Here is a 14,030-nt window from a genome sequence, read left to right on the forward strand (position 1 = left end):
AAGATATGTACACATATATTAAACAGTTTCCTAAAGATCCTTTAAGCAAAAAAATAGCTGTATTTTTTCACAGTGCTATTCTGGCCTTTTAGTGTAGATGTGACCCGTCTAGGGATATTCTATTTCTTCCTTCTTGTCTCTGTAATGGAGATCATCATTGTTTTTCCTCTTTGAACAGGGCAGTTTTCATCAAGTCTTTGAGTACAGCTAAGTAGTTTATATCTACTCCAAGTCACTGAAGTAGAAGTAAAGAAAAATCAAGATACCTGACCTCTCTTTGTCTGTACATAGTTTGGAAGCTCGATAAAGAGCCTGACATTAGCAGGTAAAACTGAAAGTAGGAAGCTGCGTCACTTTAAACTTGTTCCTGAGAAAAAAAGGAAATTATACACATCCTTTTAGTTACTAGGGTTATTAACTGCATGACAGTCTGTTCTTGAAAGAGCTTAATGATTCAGACTGAAAAAGCCAATATCCTATTTTCATGGCTGGTCCCAGGAGGGCGGAATATTGAACTTCTTCACTTACCACCATGATAACTCCATTGACTTCATCATGAATGCACTCTTCTAATAGAGGGGGAAAGACAAAAAACAAAACAAAACAAAAAAACAGGATGTTGACTGTCTTTAATGCAAACAGTTGATGACCAACTTGCAGAGCATTCACAGGTCAGATTTAGCCCTTATTCAATTCTGCTCTTAACGATGCCCCTGAGTCATAAGTATTAGCACGCCATCTACAGCTGGCTGAAGAGCAGAAATTTCTCCAGGCAAAGAATTCAAAGATTTGGCAACATGTTAAATTATCATAAAACCAAAAAATTTGAAATTTCTCTATGGAGGAAAATCTGAAAGAAAAAAAAATGTTTACATAATAAGATCACTTTCTTTCAAATCCAAATTTAAAAATTAATTTTATTCATCATAGAATAATGAAGAAAAAAAAAAAAGAATACCTGAGATGTTTCAGCAATGTCTTTCTCCCTTCATCATTACTTTCTGGTTTCAACTTTAAATTAGCAAAGTTTAGGAGGAAGTGACTTGACAGTCACAAACTGATTTTCCTGCTAAAAAAGGTTTAAGTGTCCAGTTGATTTGAACAGAATATGAGCATACTCACAGCATGTTGGCAGATCATGTTCCAGATAAAAATTACGAATGGGTTGGAGGTCACAAATTATGAGCAAGTTGATAAAAATCACAACAGTAATGTGTTTACTGAAGATGCATCAATTGGGGAGGGGGGAGGGGGGCGGGGTGCGCTAAAAATAACAATACAAAGTGAGAATTTACAAAAAAAAAAAACCAACATCTAATTTCCTTCCATTTTACAGACAGCTAAACCTTTATTTTGACCTACTGTGGTGTGATGGGTGGGAGGAGGCCGGAAAGGATGTCATATGGGTTACAACTGAGTCCATTGTGAATGCAGACCTGAAGACATTTCTTCAAAATGGCAAATAAGGTGATTTATGCAGCAGTATCACCTAAGGAAAGAGTGCACCTTGCTTCACAGACTGCAGATGCAGGTAAAAAATGGCCATCTTAATATACTTAACATTTTTTTTCTTCAGCTGTAGGTTCTTAATTTTTTTTTAATTGAAACATCCATAATACACTGAAATCTTGTGTAAAGCATTTTTAGAAATACTAATATCTATCTATCTGTCTGTCTGTCTATTATATGTTAATCCACTTGGAAAGCTTATGTTTATTAGTAGAATGAATATTGAATTTTATGAAAAGTAAAGACTTATCTCTAAAATCCCATTATGGATTACAGTAGAGTGTCTGAAAAGTGCTGCTTCTGAAATATGGAGAAATGCAATGTATTAATACAAATTATTAAAAACTCATGTTCAGTAACAGTGCACTGAGGTCATTGGATCTATTTCTCTCTCCTGCAGCATAGCTACATTTTAAGTTTTACTTTGATTAATTTTCTTAAACACCGGAAAAAAATTTCAATTGTAAAACAATAAATTTTCCTTTCTTTTCTTTCATTCTTTCTCTCTCTTTCTCTGTGTTCCATTCTCCCTCTTCTGCAAGTTATATGTTGAGAAAAACACATCTAGAATCAATAGGTCATACACATATGACTGTATTATAGAAATGCCTTCTTCTGTAAAACTACTTTACTTTAAAACTGTATTTTCAATAAAGTGCCTTAGATATCCACTAATGGATATAATTCATGCTTTAAAACAAATGCATCTAGTTACAATTTTTTTATTCCAATAAAAAAATAGACCTTTTTTAGCTATAAGACAATTAAACATGGAAAAACTATTTCAAATTATATTCAGAAGTGATTGCATGAAAGGCAAAGCTTTCCAGAATATAAGCAGCTTTTATTCTATAAGAATAAATTCTGTTGATTTTCTTTTCGGTACTTAGTACTGAAAACATCTGTATTAGCTTTCATATGTTAAGTCAGCTTATCTATATTAGTCTGCATGATCACAACTGGTTTGCTGCAGAAGAGACAAACAGTCCAGGACAACTCCCAGTGTAGAATTACTCCATAAGTACTTACTGGAGTTGCATACACATCCAGTGTAACTATTTCTATAAAATGTTTCAAAATTTAGGAGTATAAAACTCTGCTCCATCTACATTATGTTTCATCATCTGAGATTATCCTTTGAAATCCCACCTATATTTTAATGCTTCCATTATCACTGTACTTTAGGTTGTTTTTGGCATTTCAGTGCTTGCAGTGTCGCTTAGCAGTGCACAGACACAAGGATCTTGTGCTTTGACCATGAGATTATAAACTTAACCATAAGCCCTGTTCACCTTCACCTTTGTTGCCAAAGACAAATCACAGAAGTAGGTGCCACCAGAGTAAAATTATACCAGCAGTCCCATCTTTGGTGCTACAATACTTGTCATGGCCTGAGATGCCATTTTTTGCTCTAATTCGGGTGATCTTTTCATGTGTAGAACTCCTGATAATTCAATATCCCAACTGAATTTCTTCTCTAGCTATTCCTCTCAAGAAGGGAAGACAAGTTTCTATTATACTTTGGTAAAATATGCCTAAAAATCACCATTGTAGGTTATCTTGAGATATATATAACATATTTCTCAAAGTCACCAATATTCATCTCTTGGACAGACTGTACATAAAAAAAAAAAAGAATGGCAAATTAAGTGGTCAACTAAGAAACCAAATTTCAGGCATGAACTTTTTCTTATACTTTAGAATATGACAATACGGAGTTCAGCTGTTCAATTAAAAAAAAAAAAAAAAAAAAAGAACCTTTTCATAGTAACACTAATATCCCTGTCGCTTCTGAGAATGTTGCATCCCTGTGGTGTCTACTAAGTTATTTATTTTAATAAAATTCTAACACTGTGACTCCTACACGCTGATTAACCTTGCATAAATAGATGTTTTAAATCAATCTCAAATTTGCCACCTATTGTCAGTGCATTCTACTGAGACAGAGTGAAAAAAAAAAAGTAAAATACGTAACTAATATTTTTCTTTCACGATATTATGTACACACATACACATTACACATTTTAAGGGATTCCATCTTCAATTTATATATGTGCTTGATTTCTTTAAATGGTTAGAACAACACAGCACAGGAAACTGTGGCCCTCATCTTGTGCTAGGTGCTGTGAACTCTTCTGACTCCCCACCTTCTGTGTGAGAAAGATGTTGCATTCAGTGTGACAGAGATTTAATAATGCTTAATGTGGTTTAGATGCACAATTTTTCATAAGCCTAATATAGACCTCAGGAGCTCTAGCACTCTGAGAATGTTGCTTTTCTTTAGCCAAAAGCTTGGTATTTGCCATGCTACGGTGAGGTCAGACACTTGCCTGACAATGTAGAAAGGAAGCAGCAGCTGCTCTCTTAACTCCATACATGTTTTAACTTAGATCATTGATATGGCCTGACAAAGAGCATAGTTGCTCCTACAAGACAGGAGTAATAGCTTAGAATGCCAGGTTTTCATACTGACAGATACCTCTGATAGAACTCTAGTCCTGCTTCCTTCCCTATGGACACAGTGCCCAGCTCCCACCAGTCTGTACACTGCTTCTCCTTGAGGTTCTGCCTGTTATTGCAAGAGCTATTAATCTCCACTTAGAGTCCTATATTTCGCACCATTTAAATTGAAATGAAAAAAAAGCGGAAATCAAGTGCATAAACATTATCTTTGCCTGCTTTGAGTGTGATGTCTAGCAGTAGTTTCTGAATTTGCACTGCTGTTAGAGTGAAAGATATCTCTTCTGTTATGGAGATGCTAGCTTAAGCATCCATTGAATATAACTGTCAATTGTAGGCAAAGCCTCCGAAGTTTATAAGAACAATGATGTTAAGGCAAAACAGTCTGAGCAAACAACTTTCTTTCTTCATAAAATGAACAGCTGATGTTGAAAACCCTGCTGCCTAGTCCTCTTCCAACCCAATTTGCACTCCTGATTTGCACAGTAGATGGCCACAGAGATGGAATGTGCACTTTGCCAGGCAGTCTCAAGCCTTTGGAGAAACCTGTCCTGAAGATATTTCACTAGTCTCCATTGATCCTAAAAATCTTGAAACACATGGTAAGATGTTGGCTTTTTAGTGGTTGCAACCATGAGAATCACAACCATACTTGTGGCTACCAGGACAATTGAAGGTACTCTAATGACTGTCAACTAGATATGGAAGAGGGAGACTTCCAGCAGCAAGTTAGGAACACTGTCTTCTGCTAGGTCACTTTTGCAAACCTAATGTCAGACAGTACCATCGAAAATGCTGGAGTGTCTATCACAGAGTCTATGCATAACAAGAGGCAATACTACTGTGCATGGAATTATGCCTCCCAGTAACAGAAAAGCCACAATTTATTTTGCCTAATTGTTGTCTGTCTCGAGGCAATTCTTTCACTGGAACCAGTATCTCCTAGCAGTCTGCTGATGCCAGGTAGTTTTCTGAAGGAATGGATGTACGCTCTGAGGCAAGAGTGGATGACCTCATTCTGAGATATGCAGACAGTTTGATCAAGTGAAAGGAGGAGATTTTTACAAAGTAAATCCTAAAGATAGATTTCTTAGAAGAGAGGTGATATGGGAAGTTCTTTATCCTGATTATCAGCTGATAAACTGGAGAGAAGCATCAGGAAGAAGACTGACAAGTAACAGAGAAACAAAGAAGAAACAGAAAAGGTGTAACTGGAGGAAAATCAGTTTTTCCCTGTGATTTTTAAGCCTCAATACAACAAATAGTATAAATATTCAAAATGAAAGAATTGCTCCATTACCTTGGCTGGGAAATTGTGACTTCTAAGCCTGTAGCCTCAACTCAATGGAGATGACCACTTCCACTGTGACTGGTCATACCAGTTCTGCTAGCAAAAATGATTCTTATCAAGAAATGCAAATACCAAGGACACTGATGTAAGAAATGGGAGTACCTCCTCTCCTATCAAGTGAGAATGGTCATAAATTAACATAACAACTTCTTGTCTTTATTGATGCTATTATCATTTACTTGAAGAAGGCCTGATGCTGGAAGGTAGAGGGTGCTGGATCCAATGAGAGCCACTGGTCTCAGGCAGTTTCTCTAACTGGAGCATTTTTTGTTTCTGCAGGTGAACAGATCACCTATGCTGAGGTGAAAAAGAGGTGGAAATCTGACACACCAGATACTATACCGAGGACTACACGTCAAAGTACTGCAATGCAGCAGGAAGTTTAAAATTTTTTCATTACGTTATCTGCTTTGTATATCACTGTAATTACATATTTACATGTAATGGAAGAGTTGCTTGGTGTTAGATGTCCAGAGAGATGTAAGTATGGTTTAGGCAAATTTACATTTGGATGCATTGCACCTGGGAGCAAGCGGTGACCTTATACACATTGCTGTAGACAGCACTGTGTCTCTGATGTTCACTGCATGCAGCCTGGAACACTCCAGCTCAGTAGAATCTCCAGCCTCCCACCTCCCTTCTTCAGCTGGAGTGTTTTGGTTCAGAAATGTCTGAATTTAAAAGACTGCACATTGATAAAGCGTGGCTTGTTTGTTTTACTGTTTGTCTGTTTGTTTGTTTTCTGTGGTTGTTTTGGTTGTTTGTTTGGTGCTGTTGTTTGTTTGGTGGTGGTTGAGTTGGGTTGGTTTTGTATAACTTAGCACAGAATACACTGTAACATGCTTCCAGAAACCAAATGAGATTCTCAAGTAAACTATGGTAGTTTCCTTAGGGTATAGTGCTGTAGACCAGTTTTGGGGAGAATGAGTTGTCACTGTCCATGTCTGCACCATTAAAAGGGAATGGTTCTGTGAAATATAACTATGCTTTCTCCAAGAAGGAACCAGTTAGATCATCCCAGAAGGATCCCAGAAGCAAATGAACGTGCTCCATTCTGGCACTGTGGCCTGCTGGTGGACCAGGACCTGAAGTGGAGCAAGTGGCAGATTAACTGCTATCCCATGCCTCTAGCAAGTAGATATGCACACAATGCAGCTACTCCCCGCTCATTCAGCCCAAAAATATCCCACTTTTGTGGTGTATGGAACAATATTTCTCTCCATCTTTTCTACAGATAATTTTTATCTGTTTTTTCCTGATCTCTGCTCCTGAGAGGATGCTCAGAATACATGGTTAAAGTTTGTTTTGCAATAGAGACAATAGAAAATTCTTTGTTGCTGTTTTTTGTTTGTTTGTTTGTTTGTTTGTATTTAGCAACAATTTTCATGCATTGTTTTTCATTTCCAAATGCATTTAGAGACAGTAAAGGGCAGACACTGAATTTTTTTTAGAAAGTGATAGATAATTAGGCCTTAAACAGTTATTCAATAAGTTCAGGTAACTTGTATCTGATCTTTAATGAAATGAAATTTTTAAGATACATTACATTATTTTTTCAAAAACTGGGACCTCCCCTCAAAGTAAATTTCGTTTTTCAAAGTAAAATATTATATTGGATATGAGTTTTAATTCGCATGTATGAGGTGAATGAGAGTAAGAGATGGAAAGACTATTAGCACTCACACAATGCAAAAGAACAAGCTATTTTTAGGGAAAAAAAATGTAGCTGTGGAAAGTTTTAAGTGAGAACAAATGTTACCATTGCAAGGTTAATTTAGCCTTACTAGACGTGAAAAGAAACTGAAAGTTTCATACAGTGTTTCTTATTAAAAGTGTTAGCCAGAAAGGAAAGTGGATTAAATGCTTATCTCAGTCCTGCTGTTACAAAGGTTAATCCAGTTTACTGGCTTCTTTTAAATTCACTTTGATTTTATGTCACTGAAGTTAGGATTGTACTGCAGAATCAGAAGTATTCTAAGTGATAAAATGTATGGCTTTGTTATTTCATCATCTTCTGTTTGCTGACTGCATTTTTATACTTGAGTCCTCACTTCCTTCCCTTCTTTGATTTTGCCTATGCTATCCATATTTCCAGGTTTGCAGAATCTTAGAATAACACGAGTTGGGGCCCTTAAGTATCAAATTCTTGGCTCCATAGACAGCCACCCAAAAATAAGATCATAAGTCTGAGAGCACTGCCCAGACTCTCTCGAACTCTGGCATGCTCTTTGCCATGATCACTTTCTTGGGGAGGCTATTCCTGACCTCCCTCTTGGTGAAGAATATTTTCCTGATGTCCAGCCTGAACCTTCCACGTCTCAGCTTTGTGGCATTCCCTCAGGTTCTCTCACTGGTCACCAGAGAGAGGAGATGAACACTCTCCCTCTGCTCTCCATTGTGAGGAAGCTGTAGGCCATGATGAGGTCTATCCACAGTCTCTTCTAGGCTGAACAAGCCATGGGATCTCAGCTGTTCCTCATACTCTTCCCCTCTAGGCCCTTTACCATTTTGTAGCCCTCCTTCGAACACTTTCTAATAGCTTTATGTCCTTTGTGTACTGTGTCACCCAAAACTACACAGAGTACTCAAGGTGAGGCTGTACAAGTACAGTGTAGAGTGGGACAACCACTTCCTTCAAACAGCTAGCAGTTCCGTGCTTGGTGCACCCTGGAATATGATTGGCCTTTCTGGATGCCTGGGCACACTGTTGACTCATGTTCACTACTGAATAAGGCCCCCAGATCTCTTTCAGCAGGGTTTTTCTCCAGAATCTCATCCTTAAGTTTGTATGCATAGTCAGGATTGCCCCTTCTCAGGTGCAGAATGTGGCACTTGCTCTTGTTAAACTAACTCCATGCAGTTAGTGATTGCCCAGCCCTCTAAAGTGTCTATATCCTAGTCCTCTCCACCCTCAACAGAATCAGCAACTCCTAACATTCCAATATTAAATTAGTATTGTCAGCAAAAAAAATATTCAAAATGTCCTTCTAGGCCAATATCTGGTCATTTCTGAAAACATAAAAATGTTCCTAAAATGGAGCCCTATGGAACTTCTCTACTGACTGGCTGCCAGCCTAATGTAATTCCATTTACTATAATTCTTTCTATCTGATCTGTCAACCAATTGCTCACCCATTGCATTGTGTTTTTGTCTAGCTGTATGCTAGACAAAAGGATACTGTCCATAAGGATACTGTGAGAAACAGTATAAAAAGGTTTACTCCAAAAACATAACATCAGCTAGCTTCCCTTAATCAACAAGATGGGTGACCATGTCAAAAGAAAGGAAAGTAAGTTAGTAAAACAGGACCTTCCCCTCATAAGCCCATGTCAGGTGTGACCAATGACCACATTATCCTTCAGGTGTTTTTCAATAACTGTCAACATAATTTTCTCTCTAATTTTATCAGGCACTGAAGTGATACTGACAGGCTCTAACTACCAGAGCCTTCTTTCTTGCTCCTTTTGAAAACTGCCCAGCTTCCAACAATATTTGCCAGCTTTCAGACAACCGGGATCTCTCCAGATTCCCAAGACCATTGAAAAATAACTGAGGGAGGTCTCTCAATGATATCAGTTACCTATCTGAATACTCCAGGATGAATTCTATTGGGTCTTGTGGTCTTACATGCACCCAGGTTGAGCAGCAAATCCTACATCAGTTCAAGTTTGGCTGGGAGTTGATCATTAGCACAGTCCTCCAAGTCAGGGCACCTGTGGTGCCAGAGCCTATCATCAGCATAAAAGACAAGAGGCAAATAAAGCATTAAACATCTCTGTTTTGTCTGTGTCACTCTGTGTAGGGTGACCATTCTCATAAAGTAAAGAACCAATGTTCCCTCTGGTCCTTCTATTATTGTTGACATATTTAAAAAAACCCTTTTCATTGTCCCCCACAGTATAGACCAGCTTTAACTCATATTCTTCACTGAAACATCTTTAAAGGTCACATAAAGAAGGTGCCTGCTCTTTAACAGCTAATTAAACATCCCCTATTTGGGAATAGTAGTTTGTAGAATTCCAAATTACCTATGAAAACTTTTTCAAAAAGCCTGAAGGAGAACATCATGACTTCTTTCTGAGTCTTCAGCTGTGTAAACTCAGAATAATACTCCATCACTGTTATGAGCCATTTTCTGAAGGACACTCAGGGACAAAACAGCTAGGTATATTGCTGAGCAAGATGCACTGGCAGAGCTGTGTGTCCTAGCAGGTGAACTGCACAGTAAGGTGAGAGTGCTTGCAAAACTGTGTACTGCTTTAGAAAATGAGGCCATCTTCTCAACATATAGCATGACAAAAACTAGAACTAGCCAGGTTCTTCTAATGCTGAAAATGTGACTACATTTATAAGCATACATAAATAAGAGTTTTATTTTCACTTAGTAACTAATTTATAACTAAAACTAATAAAAACATTTGCCAAAGGAAAAGTTTCTACAAACACATTTAACTGGGAAATAGCAAAAAGCAAACACAACTTTTTCATTTGTATCTACAGGACACTGAAGATATCCTCATAAACTTCACTTTCAACAGGTGTTAGATCTGTAGTTCACAGTAAAAAGGATGCTTCCCTCTCTACCTCTTCCTCCAACCCCCTCCCTCCTCTCCATGACTAATACATAATTTGGAAAAAAACTTCAGTTGCATCTGTTCATTGTGAGACCTTTCTTCCTTTTCTCTTCATTAGCAGCCTGCTCCGAAAGAGCACTCTGGTGTTACATTGCCATCATCCTGTACATCTTTGCTGTGGTTCTACTCATCACTGTTATCCTCTTAGCACACAAATGTTATTCCTGAGACGGACTATGTGGTTCTCCTGACAAACTCGGTAAGATATTTCTATCCATATTTGTATTTTCATTTAACACTTCCACACTATCAGAAGAGATGCAAGGAAGTAGTCTATCCATATGGTAAAGTCTCTGTCAAAAATTCATCCAGATAGCAATTTACAGTCACACTAGATAAATAGAGGGAATGGCCAGAAGTTGCGCCGGGGAAGATTTAGATTCGACCTGTGGAAACATTTTTTCTCTGAAAGAGTGGTCAGGCACTGGAATGGCCTGTCTAGGGAGGTGGTTGAGGCACCATCCCTAGCGCTGTTCAAGAAGCGTTTAGATGAGGTGCTAAGGGATTTGATTTAGTAGTTCAGTGGGTAGGGATGGTGATAGGAGGATGGTTGGACTAGATGATCTTGTAGGTCCTTTCCAACTGAATGTATCTATGAATTTATGAATCTATGAATATCTAGCTCCCAGCTGCTGATGCATAGTGCACTTAACTGAGCACATTTTAATAGCCAAAAACTTTGGCAGAACAGCCCTTTAGAGCAGATCTTCGATTCTGCCTCATTATTTAATCATAAACATCTCTCAGTTGTGGAGCGAAATAACTCCACCAGCCTGCCATGAAGCAAATCTAGGAAGTTGTGGGTGTAGATGGAGTGGATACTTACAATGGCTGCCCAGGCCAGGATGAACACAGACCTGCTGGATTGGCATGAAACAAACAAGTTGCGTTGTTCAGTTTGAAGGAAACCTAAAGAACAATTGTCCAATTTGTAACAGGAATGGCAAGGAATAGCTCTTCAGAGAAAGTATTCTCATCCACAACCAGTGCTACCAGGGTCCTCCATCGAAAAAACAGTGTCACCTTCATGCCAACATAGCTGACATGGGATGTGTTGAGAAAAGAACAAACATAAGCATTTATGCCTATCTCACATTAGAGCTTTGGGGGAATCTTTTGGGAAACCATTTGGGAAAAGGACACACTGCATGGAAAGCAGACCTAGTATTAACACACACTCACTCCTAGAGTATTTAATCACTACACTGTATTGCTCCCCCTGACAGCTGTCAATAGCTGTGCTGAAGACACCATCTCAGATCCTGTGACAGAAGCAGTGACCCTACCACTGGGCAGTGTTCTCCTCACTGCATCTAAATCACAATAGGAAGGGTAGTGGCTCAACAGTCAAATTTGCTCTACCATGCCTCCATCTCAAGGCATGGCACATTTCCCCATGGTCCCCATGATGCAAAAGTGCCTTCCTTTATTCAGGAGGATCACTCAGTAAGATAGTGTATTAGCTATGGTCTTTTTTTTTATTTCCAGGAAAGTCAGATCAGAAAGGCTCTGCTTCTTCAACAAAACAAGACAGAATGTTCATTATTATATAATTTCCTCTGCACAGACTTCTCTGCATAGACTTCTTTGGAAGAAGGCACGCCAACAGCCTGACTGCTCTTCAGTTACTTATTCCACGATTGTCACGAAATCTTTAGCTTTTCTGTATATGAGCAAAATATATTTTTGATATAATAATACCAACAACCACCAGATAGTATCAGAACATGTAATAAGGCACTGGTTCAAGCTACTGCATCATAAACTGGATCTAAGTCTTGTCTATACAACACAAATGATAAGGAGGACCCATTTGAAATATCACTATTATTTCACACATTACTTGATTTTACAGTAATCTGACATGTAGATAAGATTTTAGATTTTGACATAGTCAAGTGAAAAAATGCATAGATAAAACAGAGAATGTGAATGGTGGCACAAAACATTTTTATGAGATCCAGACCTGCATGACATGTTTATTGTTCTGATGGTTTTGAGTAGGATTTATAGGAGTGGGGTACTGATGATGAAGGAACTTAATTAGTTCATCAGAGAAGTCTCAGCCTCATTCTCACTCTGGCATGAATAAAATTATTCTGTTCTACTTGTTCAGAGGTGTGTCTCACAGTCACAGTATGTTGGTTCTGTCTTGGAGCAGTAATTCATCATTTATTTCCATTTTTTTCCCAAATGCTGTAGCTTCAGTTAAGTCAGTCATTCACTAGAACTAAAACACCTACGACTGAAATAAATTTGTTTGTCATTATGATTTTGGCGTCTGTTTTTACATTATTTTGCATTCTCATAGGTTCTAATTCCCCTTGGACATGGTTATATCAATAATTTGTAGTTCCTGAGTACTATATAGTATAGAAAATATTTGTAGAATTAAGTTTATCATTACTTTGGACATGTTGCTGTTGATAAGATTCTGTTTTTATAATATATTTACCAGAAATCAGTAAAGAAACTTAGTAAAGCACTTGACATACCAATGTTTGTTCTTACAGTAGTCAGACATTTAGCAAGTGTATGACTGAAGTGCTTCTGAGCTGTTGTCATGAAGCAAGGTGCTGATCTGATAAGTACTGCCTCACACTGCAGAACATCAAATGATAAGTAAAAGAAAATGGTTACATTTTTCTTGAGATTACTTGCCATATGCTGTGGAATAAATCCAGATCCAGAAAAGTGTAAAGATAAAAAAAGAAGAGGTGGCAGGAGACATTTGGACATGAAATTGACCTGCATATTGTTGTCCTTCACTACACTTATCTGATTTTAACTGGAAGATTGTTTCACATAATACTCTCAAATAGGCCCTACAACCAAATCAACTTTCCAGACTAAATTAATTAGTTCCAGCTTTCTTAAGATGCAAAAACTTTCCAGTCCTCAACATCTAAAGTAATGTACTTTCGCAAATATATGTAACCTCTACAATAGCAGCAGATACAAAAAGAGCAGCAGAAATCATAATTCCTGACATTCGAGCCCTACAAAGACAAGGTCATCATTTCAGAATGAAGTAGCATCTCAAGAAACTGAATTCACAGTTGTCATGTACGCAAGCACCGCAAAGGGATATCCATTTCAGGACTGATTAGAAACCATCACTAATTATAAGCCCAACAGGAAGTTCTGCAGATAACCAACTTTTCAGTTACTACAAGCAGATCTCTGGGAATTTCAGTGGCAGGTCCTACCATCTGAGAGGAAACCACATGCACTGCATAGACAACTGAGTAAGAAGCGTGCATATACTGCTCTGTATGCTTCTCTGTAACTCTGAAGGAGAAAAAGTAGTTTGTTTAAAGTGAGAAGTTACTAACTTCTAAAAACTGAAGTGACTCTTTGCTGGTTACTGAGAATTCAGCACACTGACTGACTTGTGGTTTTGCAATGAGTCCATTATACCATTAAGGCAAATTTAACAAACGTTAGTCTGATTTTCGTGCTATCAGTGGTTTACAGGTTGGTTTGGCCCGGTTCCATGATGATTGGTGCGGGGGACCCACGGACACATGCCCTGGAAAAGGGGAAGGGGGAAAGGGAAAAGGGAGATGGGCCTAAAAACAAAACAGCGGCAACGATCTGAGGAGCAAGGCTGATTTACTAAATAAGATATCGAAAAGCAAAATAACACAATATAATAAAATATAATTGGAATTAAAGCTAATAAATCAAATAAAACGAGCAAGTGTCCAATAAACTGAAGGCCTTACGCTAACTCTGAAGGCGAGACGGCAGCAAGCACCCACTGCTGAGTCGATACAAAAGGAAAGAGTGTGTCTTGTGACACGCAAACAGATTTTATCTTTCCCTCTGAGCAGAAATACGTAAAAATACAAAGCAATGCGAAGTCCTCCGGGGAACATAGTTCTTCTCTTCTGAGACAGGTATACCTGGAACTATCAATGATCCATGGAGCTGGAGCATTAACTCTAAACACACTACATGATGTTATGATGTGGAATACCGATACCTAAAAGCAAAACCATGACACATGCTCAGAAGGCAGAGCACAATCCTGCTATCAAAATCACGCAGTTGAGACAGTTCTTAGATACAG

The 14,030-nt window shown here is 38.1% G+C and overlaps 1 long non-coding RNA gene across 1 annotated transcript; it reads left to right on the forward strand.

Moving 5' to 3' along the window:
* Positions 1 to 1,371: 1,371 nt before the first annotated feature.
* On the forward strand, positions 1,372 to 12,227 carry LOC136052285 (uncharacterized). Its single transcript, XR_010622533.1, has 4 exons — positions 1,372 to 1,531; positions 5,600 to 5,680; positions 10,014 to 10,154; positions 11,444 to 12,227. It is a non-coding gene; the product is annotated as an uncharacterized LOC136052285 (long non-coding RNA).
* Positions 12,228 to 14,030: the final 1,803 nt, after the last annotated feature.

This window comes from Cyrtonyx montezumae, unplaced genomic scaffold (assembly GCF_038088225.1).
Source record: "Cyrtonyx montezumae isolate F1298 unplaced genomic scaffold, pur_monq_1.0 scaffold_3, whole genome shotgun sequence".
In the NCBI taxonomy this organism is placed as follows: domain Eukaryota; kingdom Metazoa; phylum Chordata; class Aves; order Galliformes; family Odontophoridae; genus Cyrtonyx; species Cyrtonyx montezumae.